Here is a 17,834-nt window from a genome sequence, read left to right as displayed (position 1 = left end):
AAACTAAAGTTATTGGGTCTGCAAATGTAGGACGATACAATTTCAATATACTCCTCATCATCCCAAAGCTGCAGGTATCTTTCTGCTGTTGGCCAATGGGGCGGCAGCATTTCTCGGGATTATTTTGTTGATTATTCAAGTAAGTGGATAAAACACAATGTTTCTTAATTAAGCATCAGTTATAAATGTACACAAGAAATGAGCCAGAATTGGTTTGCGTCTTTTATCTTTCCACTTTACTTCACCTGATTTAAAAAAAAAAAGAAGAGAAAACTCAGTTGTTTCTGTGTTTCAAGATGAACGTACTGGCAAGGCTTCATTTCCTTCATTTACTTTGCTGTAAAGATTTCAGCTAAATCCGTCACCATCAACCACACGCTCACACACACAAAAAATCCCCGATTGTGTTCTTCAAACGTAAACTCGGGGAAAAACCGACGCAAAGTTGACTTCCGTGTGTCGCCCCACACATCTCGGTCGCTGTCATTCGCCGCGTAATAAGTCTGTTAATTTATGCGTCGCCGTGAGCTCGACCTAAACCTCGTAAATCCAGCGGGTAGATCGAGACGATTCATCAAACTGCACGCGGCAATAAACGCAACGTCTCACCCGGCGCCGAGCAACAGCACGCCAGCGGTTTGCCATCAATATACATAACACATGCTCATAGCATAAACCAATTAATTCGGTTTCCATTATTTATGGTCGGCCTCAGTCATTGAGGACACTGGGATGGTGAAATACACGCAGCTTAGAGGCCTCCAGTCTGCCATACATAATTCTTTCTGATGAATTGTTGTACAGATGTTTGCATGTTCCGTCTGCGGGACAAGAGCTCAAACCAAACCAAACCCTTTTTACTGTAATCCCGCTTTGCAGGAGGGGGCGGGCGGAGGAAAATTAAACAGATATGCTTATCTAAACTATTTATTAAAAAACCATATCCGAGATATAATCCTAATATGTTATCAAGAGGCCCGGGGGGGATTTTTGGAAGTACATGCAGCACAGAAATCCAGGTGTACAAGGTCGTAAGTCAGGGGATTAGAGGAAAGGTTATTGTAATTTTTTAAATAACACAAAAGCAGATTTCATTATTAAAAGGCTGAACGGACCATCTGGGAGAAGGGTAGTGCTCTGGTTTTATCCAGTGCGCTGCGCTCCCGCCGGAGCTCCGTGCACCAATCGCTGTTATTATTGTTGTTTTTCATCACTCAGTCCACCAGGTCATTTTAAATAAAAGGCATTAACAGAAGCGTATCTGATCACATCCTCAACCTGTAGTCCGAGGACACCGCTGATTCTGTGAATAGATTAACAGACTGTGCCAGTCCGAGGTCAATCAAAAGGACTTCATGTACAACATGTACAGCAGGTTGTGCAGTGGGAGGGGCGGAGGCTTAACCTGCGCAAGGGTCACAGCAGCACAGACACCAGGGGACAGAGTGTCTCGCCCGGACGTCCCGTCGCTGTTTGTAGCTGCGTAGTAGGTCACCGAAAACGCAGGCCGGAAGTTGACAATTTAGTTTTCGCCTTCCTGTTGCCTTTCTCTTGCTGCGTTTCCATTCCAGTATTTCGCAAAATAAAAGCAATATTTCCCAAATTTCAACAAATTGCGATTTGCAGTGTTTCCAGTGAATGGTGCGAAGCCGTAAATCTGGTAAAATCTTGTCCCGGGAGACCCCACGATGAGGAGGTGGATAGTACCGTACTGCTTTTTGGTGACCTGTAGTCTGTAAACCCTGGAGATGGTTGTGAGGTGGGTGAAAATCACAGCAGATCAGCAGCAGTTTGTGAAACTGCAAGGGGGAAATGCTGCTGAGTTGCTACCGTGTGATTAGCCAATGAGCCGTTTGTGTTAATCGCCAACTGACCATTTAACCCTCACCAAAAGGTTTGGCCAACGCATGGCATGACTCGCACTATTACAAATGTAACACCCCCCCACCCTTTTGTTGCGGGCGAAGAATCGCATCCTCGCGTGAAACAAACACAAGAAACCTGCAGGGAGGGAAAAAAGTAAGATAGGAAACTGCTGACAGCCAGCGACTCGCTGTGTGACGCTCCGCTGTGCTCCCATTCGTCACGGCTCTCGCAGCAGACTGGTGACACCAGCCACCTCGTTTTTTGAACTGCGCTTGCAGCTTTCTGTGACAGGTATGCCAGTCGGCATCAACGTATCCGGCCACAACAGCCGCGGCTCATGGCCCCCGAGCTTCATGCGTTCTGACGGATATTTTCTGTTGGTTGCCCGAGGGATTACTGCCCTCCGTGTAACAAAGGCACAAACATAATGTTTGGTGTTGGAGCAGCTTTTACATCCTGCCCGCTGAGGCCAGTGGAGACTGTTTTTTTCCCTCCTCTCTCCTTTCTGCACTCTCTTTCTTTTTTTCCCCCGTTGTTTTCCGTAATAAGAGTAAGGAACTCTTAACACACAAAATATTTTTGCTCGCCTTTGGTGCCGTTATTGCTTGTGATCGTTTTGTTGCCTGGTGCTATCGCAACCAAATGGTTCTAGGTATTGTGTTACAGGCTTGTGTCATTGGAGCCATACAAAGTGCACTGTTAAAGCTAAGAATTTACTGCGGTGTTGAAAATGCGTCTCAAGCTTGTTCTCTATGAGCTGGTTTCAAAGGACACCAAAACAAAAACCATATTTGCCCGGTCGTTTTGGTACCTTTGCTTCTTTCGCCATGGTGACATGCAGCCTGACTGTTAACTCCACCAATGTCAAAGAAGGTGTTTCCATTGAATGGTGTGAAGCGCAGAAGCTGTAATTCGAGATTTGGTGTGAATTACGTTCGCTTTTGTTTGCTTTCAAGAGTGGTTGTTATATTTTTCTCTTTGATGACTTATAAAAAATATTCCGTCTCCTCCTCCGTCCAAACATAAGACACCATTTTGACTTGAAGTGAACTGGTCTCGTGACCCCGTACGTCACGTGACCCCTGACGTGTAAATGTTTCCATGACACTTTTGCGATGTTGATTGTCTGAACAACCACCTCGCGAGAGCCTCAGAACCTTTTAGCCATATTTGAGAGGTTTTTCCAGGTTGAGCTGTTTCCATGACCAGTGTTTCATTGCCATATTTAGGTTTTGCGCAATTCTAGGGGTCGTGGAAACGCACCTTCAGTGCTGCACCCAAAGCAGGAACCGAAACTCCTGCACCGGTGATGCCTGGACGATGGCGCACAACCACTGGTCAGATTAACACACGTAGTGTTTTGCTTTGCCCGTCGGTCGACTTTCATAGTCCGGTCGGACACGGCGGACGGTTGTGAGACAAATCAGCGGCATGTCGTACCCAGCCGCCTTTAGGCAGAACAAATACTCCCATTTTTGATGGTCATCATATAAAGGACACTTGGTCAGGACAGTTTGGCCCGCGGAGCAGATCAGGCCGGTGACCTTCTGCTGACAGAGCAGCCTCTTCAACCATCAGGCCCCGACCGGCCAGCTCACAACATTGCTCATAAGCCCACCTCCCCGACAGACCGCTCATTTCACCACGGCGCCGCAGACTGTTGGTATTTACAGCTGATGAGTATGCTCGGCGGGGGTCCGTGGGTTGATGTATGTGGAGAGTCACAGTCATGCTTTTAGCGGGGGTAATTTCAGTGGCGCGGCACAGTTGGGTTCCTCGCAGCCGCGACATTGTTTAGGAAAATGGGAGGTGGCGGTGGTGGTGGTGGTGGTGAGGTTGGAGAGGGGGAGCAGAAGGTCAGTGGCTCCGTACACGACGCAATTAGAGAATGATGCACTGTGGCATAACTGGCTGAATGTCAAACAGGACGCAAAACACTTTTTTTTGAAGGCAGGGCCGTAGGACACGGCAACTAAAACCAGCTCCACTGAATCCATCACACTCAAGGTGTGCAAACACATGGAGTTTGCAATGAGCCTGTTGTCTGCACTGGTGCTAAAAATCCTTCTATCCACTTCTGGGACAAAGCATAATGCACACTTCCTACCGGTCAGGCTGGATTTTTCTTTTAAACATAAGGAGAAGATTACTTTGAAATTAAGGATGAACGATTGACGACCACATCGGATTGTTTTATTTGTTTGTTGTTGTTTTTCCCCCCACAGTTATCAGTATTTGTTCATTAGCCAAATTAACAAAGAAGGTTTCACTCACAGTGCTCACTTAGTATAAACACAATCTGAATATTGTCATATTGTTGGATATCAGAATTGCCAACGTTCATTACAGTTGAAACGTTTCACTTTCATTCCAGAAATATTGCGTTTTTAGTGGGGATGAAGTAAACATGCATGACCCGTCTCACCACCTGCCAATAACATTCGCTTAGCATAATATGTCTTGATTTAAACTACCGAACCCTTCAGAACAAGAGCGTTGGCTAGCTGTTAAGTGCTGGGCAGCGGCTCTGTTTTATACACTTCCGCTGCAGTGTCCATGCAACATGACAAAGTTATTAGATGAGACATCAACTGACATCTGACATGTTAGACAAATACATGTTTGCTCCTGCTGGAAACACTGGAGTGATTTTATCTGGAGTGACTGCAGTTTGTCTTGATGTTTCTCTTCTGTCTGGACGTGGGTGACAGTGGTGACATGAGAGCAACTTTGGCCAGTGATCCTCGTCCTGCAGAACATAACACATACACATGCACACCAACACGCACACGCACACAGATCTTTTATGTTCCTTGGAAAAACGGAATTAATTATCGCCGCAACAAATGTCTGCTGCCTTCATCTGTGGGTGTTTGCGATCATAAGTGTGTCCATGTACTTGTTTGCCTGCAAGAAGCAGTTTGCGCGTCAGACATTTGGTGAGAGGACAATTCACCAGAGTGCTTTCATCTCAAAGACACTGGTTCTTTATGTTTAAACGCTCTCGCTATTTACATTTATGGCACTTCTTTATGCGTCAGTGGGCGTTGAATGGGCAAAAATAACTGCAAAAACACATTATTTGCTGTTTTGTTTAGGCTCTGCACATTTCCTTATGACCTTGTGTGAATTTACAAACTGTGCCTAACAACAGGTAAGTGTTGTTTCCTGAGGGCGAGTTAACGAGTGATGGAAGAAGATTTGAAAATAGTTCATTTTAAGGGAGAAAACCTCTGGAAGTTCACCAGCAGACATTAGCGCGGGGCTCCTCCCCGGACTCTCCTCCTCCTTGCTCTTCACAGATCACTAGCAATCCACCAGCGCTGATGATGTAATTATTTCCCAGCGGCACCCGGGAGCCTCGGCCGCCGTTCGGAGGCATCGCTCACGGCCAAGTATGCAGATGTTTCTAATTGCTTTCCATTACCAAGAATAACAGCTGTTTATATCTATCAGCAAATAACTCAGCGGCACTCCAGACTGTTAGGATAACATCTCCCACCTGGTCACCATCACGGGTTGTCAGCGCCGGCGGCGGCCGGGCCTGGTTTTTGTGGACTCCCCTGATAAGCTTGGTCTTGGAGTCACCTTCAGCGGCCCTGCGTTGCACCTCGCAGGATTCCTTGAGACGTTGCGACTTAATCTAGTGTTGTCATCTTAGTGTGAGCGTGACACGAAAACACAGGCGAGATGTAGTTGCATCCCTCTTCCATACTCTGCCAACACCCCACCCGTCTTTTTTACAATGATTTTCAGCTGTAAATTTTCTCGGTGTGCTTCTCTACACACAATTGCTTCATTCAAGTAATCTAAGTAATCTCTGACTGTTTTTCAGATTAAAAAAATGAAATACCATGACCGGCTATATTCATATACCATGCATTAAAATACCCAATTTTTCCTTAGCACACCATATCATACACACCCCTCCCTCCCTCCCCCCCCCACAACTTTGCCGTCGTCTCATTTGCACCTCTGAGTTGTGGAGCGGTGCTGCTTGGCCGCTCAGACTCGCCGCACGTCCACAGAGCTGTTTTATATCCGGGGTGATTACTTTGTCCCGTCCTGCTTTAAATATTATTGGCCTTGCAGTTTCCCTTACATTTCTCTTCATGGGGCATCAACCTTAATTTGCTCCAGCAGTGAAATCACGGGAGCTCATCGCCGCACCTCCCTTTCACTTACCTCAAAGATCTTCAGACGCACGGTGGCGTTCTCTAAGGCGCTAATCAGGCTGTCCAATGAGGCCTCTGAAGCATCCGTTGAAGAATTAATCATTTAGTCCCCAATAGCTCACAACTAAAGCGAAAACCTGTTCTGATTCTGTGTTATATATCTATATTTTGGTCTGTAGGTCAACTATTTTAATGTCGGCTTCAGTGCAGCGCTGTCTGCTGTGTGAGTTTAGCTTGTCTCAAGAATGCAGGAAAAAGTAAAAGTCTACAAAAAAAATTTAAATGTGCAAAATGTGTAAATAAAGGCAGAAGCAGATTCAGAAAATAAAGGTCACTCCACACACTCTGCTGTTATTTTAAAAGATGTGCACGAGTGATCTAAGCTGTTACCAAAACTGAAATAAATAAACACCACCTTAAACTGTCCATATTAATTGGCCATCTGATGACTGATTAATCGGTCTACCTGCATCAGATTACTACAGTCAGATTACCTCAGAAGAAACCAAACCGAAAGAGCTCCGTCTTCCCACAACCGACGTCTGCCTTTCGACGTGTCGTGCCTGTGTTTGGCGACGACGACCGAGGCAGCATTGTGTGTGTGTGTGTACGTCTGCGTGTATGTCTGCGTGCTTGCGTGTGTGTGTGTGTGTGTGTGTGTGTGTGAGTGCGCTCTGTCTGACACACTGGCTGTTGGGAATGAGCCATCTGACGGGGAGTGACTGCCAACAAGAGCAGAATGTCATTATGAGTGGAGGCTGCTGCGGGCCCGCCATCATCAGAGGGAATTCATCACCACAAGTGATGATGATAATGGACTTTGCCGCAAATGACTTTGGATGAGCAGCGATTTTGGCACGCGGCTCAGGGTCTGACTGTTTTTTTGTCTGTACCTCAGAAAAAAAAAAAGCGTGAGGGGTAGTGGTGGTGGTGGTGGTGGTGGTGGTGGTGGTGGGAGGAGGGGGGGCTTCAGTCCCGCAGCTGCTCCACAGGAAGCCCTGTCTGTGGTTGTGGAGCTGACATTGTGTTTAGCAGTCGAGCCCGACGACGTGTCGCACACTAAACTGACTCGTCAATCAGAACCAAAGAAGCCGAGTTTGAATGGAGTTGGACCAACGGCACATTTACATGAGCGCGGTGCAGCCTTGACCTTAAACACATCAGTCCTCCCGCTCATGCAATTCATAAACTTTTCCGATTTGGACTAATGACATTTGCAGCGACATGAAAACACAGTTGTTGTTTTTTTGGATAGCTGTTTTAATAATTCATATTCAATAATTGGCTGCCTCCCTTGTGCACGCTCCTCTGAGAGCCTGCGGTTTGGAAAAATAATTGTCCGTCTCTGACGAAGCGCTGTGAGCAAAACTCATCAAGCACCAATATCTTTAACTGCCGCCCGGCGTCGGTATAACAGCAGAACCCCAAAAAAAAGAGAGAGAATACTGCGACAACTCCATTAGCAACTACATAAAGAAAATATAACACGGCCAGCGCTCATTAAGAAAAACGACAAACACTTAGTCGGAAATGGGGAGGTGTTACAACTGTCCCGGTTGCGGAATCTGAGGGAAAATTTCAAATAAAAAAGCCTCATTAAAGCAAGCGAGTTGAAAGCTGGCTGGATTGGGGCGCAGGATCAAAATGCGGGTTTCCGTCATGAGAGGGGAGAGTTAATGGGCAAAACACGGGAGCGGCTGAAGCGGCTGACTGACTGATCGACTGTTGACCAAATAATTAGAAGTTTCAACTCCCGTTTTTAACAAGTGCAACATTCTGTCATGCATATTCAAATGAGTGCCCTGCGCTGGCATTTTAATTAGTTAAAGAGCATCAACTGACAACAGAGAGGGGGTTCGAGGAGGGGGGGGTTAGAGAGAGAGAGAGAGAGAGACAGAGAGAGAGAGAGAGAGAGAGAGAGAGAAAGGACGGCGGCTCTTTTCACCGACTCCCTGGCCTCGCTTGAAAGAGCCGTCAGCCTGTCTGTCACGCAAAACATCTTTGGGGTGTGTGTGTGTGTGTGTGTGTGTGTGTGTTTACCGGGCATGTAGCGCAGCGAGAGCGCTGGCTGGCAGCTCATGTGACAGTTGCACTCTGGCTTTCAGTTCAGTGGACATGTTGTTCTGGAGAGAAAGCAGGAGGATGGTACCCAACTTATCTGATTACCGATGATGTACATCACACGTCCCCTTCAAGCCCCATCAGCACCACCACCACCATCCCCCCCGACCGACCGACTTCGCAGCGGGACGGCCAAGCGAGAAGCTGCAAGGGATTGTGGGCTCATGCGCGGCGACGTGTTCGGCAGGGGACTGGCGAGGGAGGATCAGCCCAAGATGCTGCGCCACTTGCACGCCACTGAAGCGAAGGGGATCGGCGGTAGAGAGGAAGAGGGCGCACGCTCAGCAACACGCTCGCTGGTTCCTCTAGCGGTGGGCGTGTCCATACGAAACGTCGATGAAAGTCGATAGCAAACGTCACCAGTGCGATTGACAACAGTGTCTTGACAACAAAGAACATTCTTGAGTACTACAACACTACCATGACCGGTTTGTACCAGCACGTGACCCTACCCCCCTGACCCTCCAGACAGACCCAGAAAAATTATTTGTACTGGTATTGGTATGTGTGATACTGGCCGTGTAGTCACTCGGTATCGGATCGATGCCAAATCTTCGGCCACCATGGCAACCGTCACGCGGCAGCCTTTGATCATATGTCACATGGAAATCTGTGCCACATCAGCATTCCCAGCATTCGTCCAGGATGGATGTGGTGCAATGAGGCAGTCTTATTCAGGTTTGGGTGCCTCGGATGAAAGAAGCGTTGGAACAGTGAGATCAAGCACTTTGCTTTTTGGTCATAATTCCTCACCGTCCACTAAACTCCCAAAGTCCCAAAGTCTGGTTTCATAGTTAAACTCTTGTTACCTCTTGTGTCTGTGTCATGTGGTGTTATTTTTTGTGTGTCACGGATAAATAACGCCACAGGGACCTGCGCAAGCCTAAAGAGCCGTAACCAATTTGCAATGCCTGTTTTTTTTTTGTTTTTTTTGTTTGTTTTTTTTCTTTATTTTTCACAAAAAGCAGCTGTACAGTTTGTACACAAACCTTCCAGTGAGCGCAGAGGGGCGAGCAGCCACCGGTGTAGCCAAGCCCCCATTAATATGCATAGCTTGGCTAAAAGCTCTAAAGTGACCCACATGACAAGGTTCAGTATACAAGCCGACTGTGTGCGACACTTGCCACTCGCGCTAGCTTAATTAGCGTCTCCTTGCCGCAGACGGCTTTTTTCCTGGAGAGGCTGTTGAACTCCACCGCACGCCGGCATGCCCGGGGTCACGGGGGTCACTGGGGTCACCACGGGTCAAGCCAAGTACCTGGCCCTCAGCAGCTCGGGCACCTCTCGACAGCCGGCAAAATGGTCACCATTAGCCTGTAGAGGGTGGTGGGGAACGTCCCCATTACCTGCACTTTAAACTCCTGCATCCGCTCGCAAGATGACACTCCACCTCCTCCACCTCCTCCACCTCCTCCAGGTCATCCTCCAGGTCATCCTCCAGGCCCTTCAGCCGCACCATGGATCAATTAACAGATTTGTTTGCTTTCCTCTTTCCTGACCCTCATTTGCATAGCAGTCGGCTAATGCCCCGCTCATTTATTTATTTATTTATTTATATTTAAGCTTTTTCTATTGGCTCTGCAGCAGATGGCCGAAAGTTGAGAAATTAGCATGTGTATGTTTAAACTCCGCCTCGCCGTTGGTCCAGAGTATCTGATTTGACGTACTTCCCGCAGAAAGTTACAAGATGTTGGCAACCACTAGAGGGCAAAAACCGCCTGTAGTGGCCATTTGTCCTTTCCTTTGCAAATTAATCAAAAATCAAATCAAATCAATCAAGGCACCTAGGGAGTGGATTTACGCAGGGATACGACAGAGTCCATTGTCCAGGCAAAGAATTGAATTTTTTTGTAGATTTATTCTTCCATTTCAAGCAAACAAACAAACAATGGCTGGTAGAAAACCATAACCCTTCCCGAGGCTGCCCCCTATGCTTGGTAGACCCTTATATATACCCCTAGTGGGCCAGAGCTATAAGATACATTCCTTTGACACATTGCTAAGTATGCACATTAACTCAAATAATGCTAAATATTATGATCAAACTAAAGGAATAATAATCAACCCAAGCAAAACAAAATCATTGAAAATGACAAAAATGACAAATAGCTCCAACAGCACCGATGACGCTCATTCTCGTTCGGTCTTCGTCAAAAGCGAAACTTAGCATTTTGAAGGCTAAAGGACAGCTGTTGCTGGCAGGCGTCCCCCCTGCTGGCAGGCAGGGGCGCCACAGTTTAGGGCAGTAATCTGTCAGGGCGGTGGCACAGCCAATGTGCTCTGCCCCTAAGTGGCTGCAGAGAAATGTGGCTCGGAGCTCTTTGCATAGCAATGAGGCCAGACAGATGTAAAAATCCACTGTGGGTTTTTTTTTTTTTTTTTCCTTTTTTCTTTTTTTTTCAGAGCCTCAGCACTCTGTGTGTCTGCACGCCAGGATCGTAGCCAGCAGCGTTCATTCCCATGATGCAACCCTGTTGCAAGGGCACTTTTATGGTGGTTTGGAGAAGGCGTAGGCAGTGATCCCAAAAAAATGTATGAAAAAAAATATAAGCAGCACATTAGAATATAAACTGAGTAAAAGTGTATTTTACCTCATTTTTTTTCCAAAGTATTGTAGGAAATATTATAATTTAGCATTTTTTTTATCATTTATTTTAGACAGATTCAAATAATGTATTTAATTTAAATATTGTTAAATAATACAACAAAACAATACAATTTTACAATTTCATAGCTTTGTCTTTTACAAAAAAAATCAACTACAATTAATACATTTTAAATATGTAAACTCCAAAAAGCAGCTTAACACATGCACTTTGGAAGAAAGAAATCAAAGAAGCACTTTCATTATTCTCTTTCTAATCGAGTCTGGTCTGCGTGATGCTGGATACAGCAACACAGCAAATAATAAGGGAATTATATGAAGCAAAACAAACTAAGACAGTTTGATGAGAGGAAAAAGGTGACGTTAAAGCGATTAACTACACTACAAAAATGTAATTATGCTGTACTTTGAATTCCTGATGCCTCCTTTTGCCTCTGTGTTTAGTCATGGGATACATTTTCATTTTAAATTATTGTTTATTCATTCATTTATTTATTTAAATGAAGAAATCAAAATTCATGTCCACAGTCAGCACAGAATTATCAGCACCAGTTGCATTTGGCTGTTGTCGTGATTAAGCTTCGCTGTTTCCTAATGATCGTCACCACGCACCATTTCCCCGCTGTACACTTTCCAGTTAGTTGGAAATCAGTGCTCTCAGCTCCTGTATATTTACAAATGTCAATCAGATTAAATGAGCAGGGAATCACAAATCAAATGCAAACCGCAAGGGTGTGTGTTATGACACAGCAAGAAAAAAAAATGCTAAACTAATTAGTCGGGAAACACTGCTGGAAATATGGAGCCTATCCGAATGCTTAATTTAGCTAAATATGCTAAGGATCTCTCTAATTATTACCACAGCAGTTTCCATCGCTGCAGCTGCTGGAATTTACAGTTCAGTAAATTGTGCAACACAAGCCTTCGACCATACCCATCTTCAGAATTAACCTAAACACATAATGATAAGATGGGTGTTGTTGTAAAAAAAAAAAACATCCAAGAAAGATTTTCCTTTAGTTCAAGAAAAAACATTTGAAATAGGTTTTACAATTTAAACATGTAGTTTTGTTGCTCCCCCCCCCCCCCCCTTTATTTATATTATTTTTATTTAGTCAGGAGCAAAACAAATTCCACTCTCAGAGTAGTTTAAAAAACATTTTAGTTGACGTTGGAGCAGCGGAGCTGACAGCTAGAATTAAGATAAGACTAATGGTAGATGACAATTAAAACCACTGGGTTTCATAAAGCAGCCGCTTGGCACGAAGACTGTGATGAATGGGGCGTGCGGGTATAAACCCAACTGCTCCTTTACCCCACATGCTCCCTCAGTTTGGAAACCGTAGAAATAATTGAGAATGAGGTTGTATGAACAAAACGGACAAAAGTCGATGTGAAAGTGGTGGAGGAAAAGATAAAGTGAGCACCTTCAACGTGGCCATAAGCAGAGGAGCTCGAAGGTGGCGGCCCAGCTCCTCCAGATCGCGGCAGAATCGCCAGTCAGCTCCTCGTTTTGGTGTAAATCACACGTGGAATGTTTTCATGCCTCCTATCAACACTTCAGATTAGCAGGCCTGCACTTCACACATTTTAGCTCTCGGCCTGTTAGGATCCTCGGAAACATGGTCCTTTGGACATGGTCACACTGCCAACAGATGGTGGGAGCATCTTAAGGCTCCGCCGGCAGAGACCAACAGTGGATGGCAGAGTGCTGCAGTCACTGAGGCTTCGTGCATCAACAAAAACTCCCCAAACCGGAGCGGACAGAACCGGCGGCTCCCCAGAGGCCTAATTAATGTTTTTAAACATGAAGATGTGGCTTTTATCTGTTGCAAAAAAAAAGAAAAGAGCTGGAAACTAAGTTGGTGTTTCGATTTAGCTCAAATGTTTTTCAGACCAGAAACAAAATAACGCAGATGATGAACCGATTAATTGGTCGCCGTCATGTTTTCTCACATTCATTATCGAATAAAATCACTTAATTGCGCCGTAATGTCATTTGATTGCGACACGCAAGCTCCCACCTTTCTGTGAAATACACTCACCGGCCACTTTATTGGGTGCAGTGGAGGAAAAAGCCTTGTTGGTGCCAGTGGATGGAGCTGAGGATGGGCAGACTGAAATGAAACTAACCACTGCTGACAACCAGTCTGCAGAAAGAAACTGATGATTTTTTTCCCAGACAACTTTTCAACATGTAATTGCGGATGAGAAACTCTGTAACAATGATTTCATTTTTTTTTTCTTTATTTCTGATTTACTTAACTTGAGAGCTGCTGAATCAAAAATACACTTCACAGCAATCAAACTTGCGATTGAGAAAACAAGAAGGTTCTTCTTAATTGCCTTGATTGCAGAAGTGTTTAGGTAACACCAAAAATTTCTCAAAACATCAAACATTTTGTCAGTTAGCTGAAATTAAATTTAATTGAGGTCCTCTTTTTTTTTTTTTTCTTGGCGAAGGGCAGCGCTATTAATCTAGGGAGTTGAATTGATGTCTGAAAAAAAAAAAATACATACGCTGACGGCAAAGCGACAATCGCACTGCGAGAACCTCATTATCCGATCAACAATGCCGCTGCCGAACAGGAAGTTGGTCTCCTTCAGCCGCGGTGACTCGCGATAGGTCTAATGAGGCGTCAGGATGAAGTAGTTTGTTGTCTCGCGTAACCAGATGGATGTAGGCTGTGATTAAAACCAATTAACTCTCCCCCAGATCTAAATAACTTTTCTGTCATTAATGCACATATTTTACACCTCATTAGAGGCACAGTGATTGGAGGTAGGAGGAGAGGAGAGGAGAGAGAGAGAGAGAGAGAGAGAGGAAAAAACAGAAGGTCATTTGCATTTTAGATTCACAATATGTTTAAGATGGGAAAACAGGACGTGCATGCGGGGAGAAGAGAGAAAGGGAGATAATGAAAAGTAGCTCATAACACTCCAGGCCACATCTGTGTGTTCTGAACGAGCTTCAGGAGGTGACACATGACTTCTTCTAATTAACTGCAAGCTCTCCCTCACCCCCCTCCCCCAACCCATCCCCACCCCCTTCCGTAAATTTGAATGGTCGTACCCCAGTCCCCCCCCCTCCTCCTTCTTCTCCTCGCGCTGAAATGTGCATCGTGGGGTGAAACAGGCAAGATGTTAACTCATTTTATTTTTAATCTTCCCTTTTGCCGCCGAGCGTGTCGTTCGGGCATTGCGTCTTCTGAAATTTCCTCGCCTGTTTCATGGAAACATATTGGGGCAGAATTCGCCAGCTGTCGAACTCCTCTCCCGTCTGCTGCCATTATCCTCAGGCCACACCCCGCCTTATGGCCGGCCAGCCTGCCAGGAACAAGGGCCCGTCCAAAATCAAAAGGTGGCGCTTTTCAATTCAGGCCATGGTCACACGTACCCAGAATCCCTAACCCCGCCTCCACCCTCTCACCCCCCCCACCCACACCCCCAACACACACACACACACACACACACACACACCCCTCCCTCACCCGTCCACCATCCATGGACACAACCTGGAAGCCTCAGAAACACGCCATCCGTGTTTGTTGCCACGTTGCATGTCACACAGAAGGCGGAGCTTTGGCTCTCAGTCTCGTGATAGGGCCTCTCATGTGACCATATGCCAACCCTTCCATCCCACCATCCCCCGACTACTACTGCTTCTATGAGTATTACTGCTACTACTAGTACTGCTGCTACTGCTGCTACTAGTACTTCTATTGCTGCTTCTGCTACTACTATCACCACTCCAACCATTACTAATACTGCTACAACTCATACTGCTTCTGCTGTCATTACTAATACTACTGCTACTGCCATCCCTGCTTCTAATGCTTCAACTAGTGCTACTACTACTACTACAACTATTCCTACTGCTGCTATTCCTATTGCTACTACTATTTACACTTCTACCACAAATGTGCAGACAATTAATTTCGCGGAAAGTACAGTATAATGTCGACATTGATGTGTATCATCTCTCCCAAATAGGCAAATGAAGAAAAGTATGCCAATACAGCAACTAGAAAACACACAATTTAATGTGGAAATATTCAAACAGCTTCCCTCCCTAGATTGTTTTTGATGCGCTATCACTCCTCAAAGATAAGTCGTGTCATCTGATTTCCCTCAACACAATTTCACCATTTCAAATGTGTGATATTTGTATATTTCGCAAGACGAGGTTGTGACAGTGTTTTTGTGACCATATCTAGTGGTTATGGAAATCTTGACAATTCTGATCATATTTCTAGATGTCTATACAATATGATGTTGATCATCGGATAAAACTGTTTAAATATTTCAGCCACAATTTTGTAAAAAAAAATAAAATAATAAAAAAATAAAATTATGGACGGCACTAAAGTGCGTCTTGCTGCGTGCTGAGACGTCCGTGATGCTAAACGCCTTTGCCAGCTCTGAGGCAACACTTAAAACTTGATGTGACCTTAATACACTGCTGCACCACTCTGCACCTCTTTCTTTTGGCCTTTGGAAGTCATTTACTCCGGGACCCTGTTATTAAAGATACCGCTGCTGCAGTGGCCTGTCATTAATATCTCTCGCACATTAAGTGAGTCTGCCTCTCGCCAAGCTCGTCCACTGGATTATGTCTGGCTGACTTACTCCCTTTGCCCTGAGGCGTCGTGTCATATGCTGCTTTAGGACCTGGGGGAACGAGAGGCCCGCCGTCCCTGTTGTTCTCTAATGGAATCCACCTTCCGCAGTGACGGCTGGGATGTCAGTATGTAGAGACGTTGCTCGTCACCATCAGGAGTCCAAAAAAATGGTCTCGTCTGAGTGATTACAAAGGGAGAGTGTGATTCATCCGAATGGGACAGCAGCTTGCAGAAAGAAGTTTTTTAGCACTTCTTTGCTTCCAGTTTCTCCCCAGGAAACACAGAAGATGCTGTGACTTTGTACAAATGGAACCAGAAGAAGAAAATAGAAACTTATTTTGAAACAAGACAAAGGCTGCCAGGGAATTTGTTTATTTGACGAAATGTATTTTCAAGGCAAAATGTGCCTTAAAAATACAATGCTTTATGTATTTTCTTGGAGCAGATGTATTGCTTGGACCTAAATGTTTCTAAAATGTTTTGAGACATGATCTTATCATGTGGTGTAAGGATATTTTCCAGTATTTCCAATGTCTATTTACAACACGGTAAAGGACCATGGTTTGATGTTGGGTAACTTTAGCAGTAAATGCTTTCTTAATTTCCAAGGTACTGATGCTATAGTTGCAGTCTATAAAATAGTAGTAATACTAGTAGTAGTAGTTAATAAATTAGTGATGAGCTTTCGGTCTCCATCTGATGTTTCTCTTCAGGCATCAAAATTGTGGTGTTTCAGTCAGATGGTGTTTTTTTTTTCTGTGTGGAATTGGTCCCCAGGAGTCGATTGTCTGTGTGTTTTGGAAACGGAGATGTGGCTTTCATTTCCTCGTTGCGACGCCGCTTAGCCTCATTTGTTGGTGTCACAGCTCATCTCCGTGACACCTTTTCACCTTCAGCGCTGCAGAGAAGGACACGGTGCGTAAACATCCGTCTGTATTTCCCAGCAAACATTTGGTTCCTTTGTTCCAGAAGTCAGGGTCATGATTTAATGACCTAATGAATGATATTGTGGGCATACATGTATAAACTAATGCATCTATGGCTCTCCCAGAAAGAGATGTAAGGATCCTTTAAAATTATGAACTGAAACAAAAAAAGAGAGCTATAACCATTTTGTCACTGGCTTCATACATTAGCTAGAGCAGAATTAATTTCATGTTTAACATTATTGATATGGATATTTTCAAGGATATGTCTGTGTTGAAAGACCATTACAAGGGAAACATTACACACTGGAAGTTTGTGTCTGGGTCACAGTGTTTACCCAAGTCCCTGAACTGATACTCTTTATTTCTTTTCTTTTCTTTTTTTTCCATGCTTATGTACTGGCGTTAATTCGCTCTAACGAAAGCGCTCATTAGCCCTAATAAGTCCTGTGACTTTGCCTTGTTCCACTGGAGCCTGACCTTTCTCCGTGCACGGCCCGTAAAATCTCCTGCTAGGATTTTCACTGTTTGATGCCTCCGTTAATTGGGCATGATTTGAGCTGTTTCTTCTGCTTTTGTCGCTGGTTAAATTCGGCATGGAGATAATGGCAAATGTCACTCTGAATTGGAGGCTGCATTAGCTCGGAGAGCGTGTCAAAATCCTGTCCCCCTCTCAGGCGATGTATGTACTGTACATCAGTGAAATGGAACTTTGGGAGACTGTTTTCCTCATTAGTGGGGGGCTCCCTCCAAAGCGAAGCCATGCAACAGTTGTGGCCGTCAGGCAGAATCGTTTCACCAAGAAAACAAAAGAATTATTTAAGCCTCGCTAACCGTATCGTTAGCAAACGGCCTCCCTCCTCTTTTAATGCTGCTAATGGGCGAGGGGGGAATTATGATCCCAAAATGTGGCTAGACAAAGATGAGCTGGGGTGGGAGGAGGGGCAAAAAAAAAAACAGTGCATAGGAAGAAGATCAAATCTAATTAAGCTTGTACACCTCACAGCCTGGCATTTGAGTGAAAGGTCAAGAGAAATCCCCAACCTTAATCTAGCGAACCTGAGCCTTTCTAGTCCTTTTGGACACCAGATAATAATGGCATCCAGCAAGGAATTCAATGTAGTAGTTGACCTCTGAGAGAGGAATGCTAAACTTTACGGACGTTAAAAGAGAAAAAAGAAGCAGCTTTTGTTTGACCTATAGTGACAAAGGCACTGTGATCTGCAGCGACTGATGTATTAGCCAGACCGTGGCTGGCTGTTCTTTCAACTGTTCTGGTTTACAACACAATCAGGCTTCTGACTTTTCAAATTAACGTGGACTCAACTCGGTATAAAGCATGCGACTCCTGAGCTCCCAGGCGCTACCTACCTGGTCCGACCAACTACAAACTCGCTGTGTGCTGAAATGGCAACTAAATGAAAATATCAGGATGCAAATCCAGTGCGATGGAGGCGACTGACTGACAGTGGACACAAACTGTGAGGTGAACTGACACCATCCAACATGAGTCTTGGGC

The 17,834-nt window shown here is 45.0% G+C and overlaps 1 long non-coding RNA gene across 2 annotated transcripts in view; it reads left to right on the top strand.

Annotated features, from left to right (window-relative positions):
- The window catches only part of LOC142902108 (uncharacterized), a 70,966-nt gene that overhangs the window by 23,967 nt on the left and 29,165 nt on the right, over positions 1-17,834 (top strand). The window contains exon 5 of one of the 2 annotated variants that reach the window (XR_012929051.1): positions 10,566-11,151. The exons of the other annotated variant lie outside the window; for it this stretch is intronic. This is a non-coding gene — a long non-coding RNA (uncharacterized LOC142902108). Of the gene's footprint in view, positions 1-10,565; positions 11,152-17,834 lie in introns of those variants that run through there. 2 annotated transcript variants of the gene reach the window in all.

Source organism: Nelusetta ayraudi, unplaced genomic scaffold (genome assembly GCF_046127955.1).
Source record: "Nelusetta ayraudi isolate G7.1 ecotype Tasmania unplaced genomic scaffold, CSIRO-AGI_Nayr_v1 ptg000092l, whole genome shotgun sequence".
NCBI classification, from domain to species: domain Eukaryota; kingdom Metazoa; phylum Chordata; class Actinopteri; order Tetraodontiformes; family Monacanthidae; genus Nelusetta; species Nelusetta ayraudi.
This window is presented reverse-complemented; position numbering and strand designations above follow the sequence as displayed.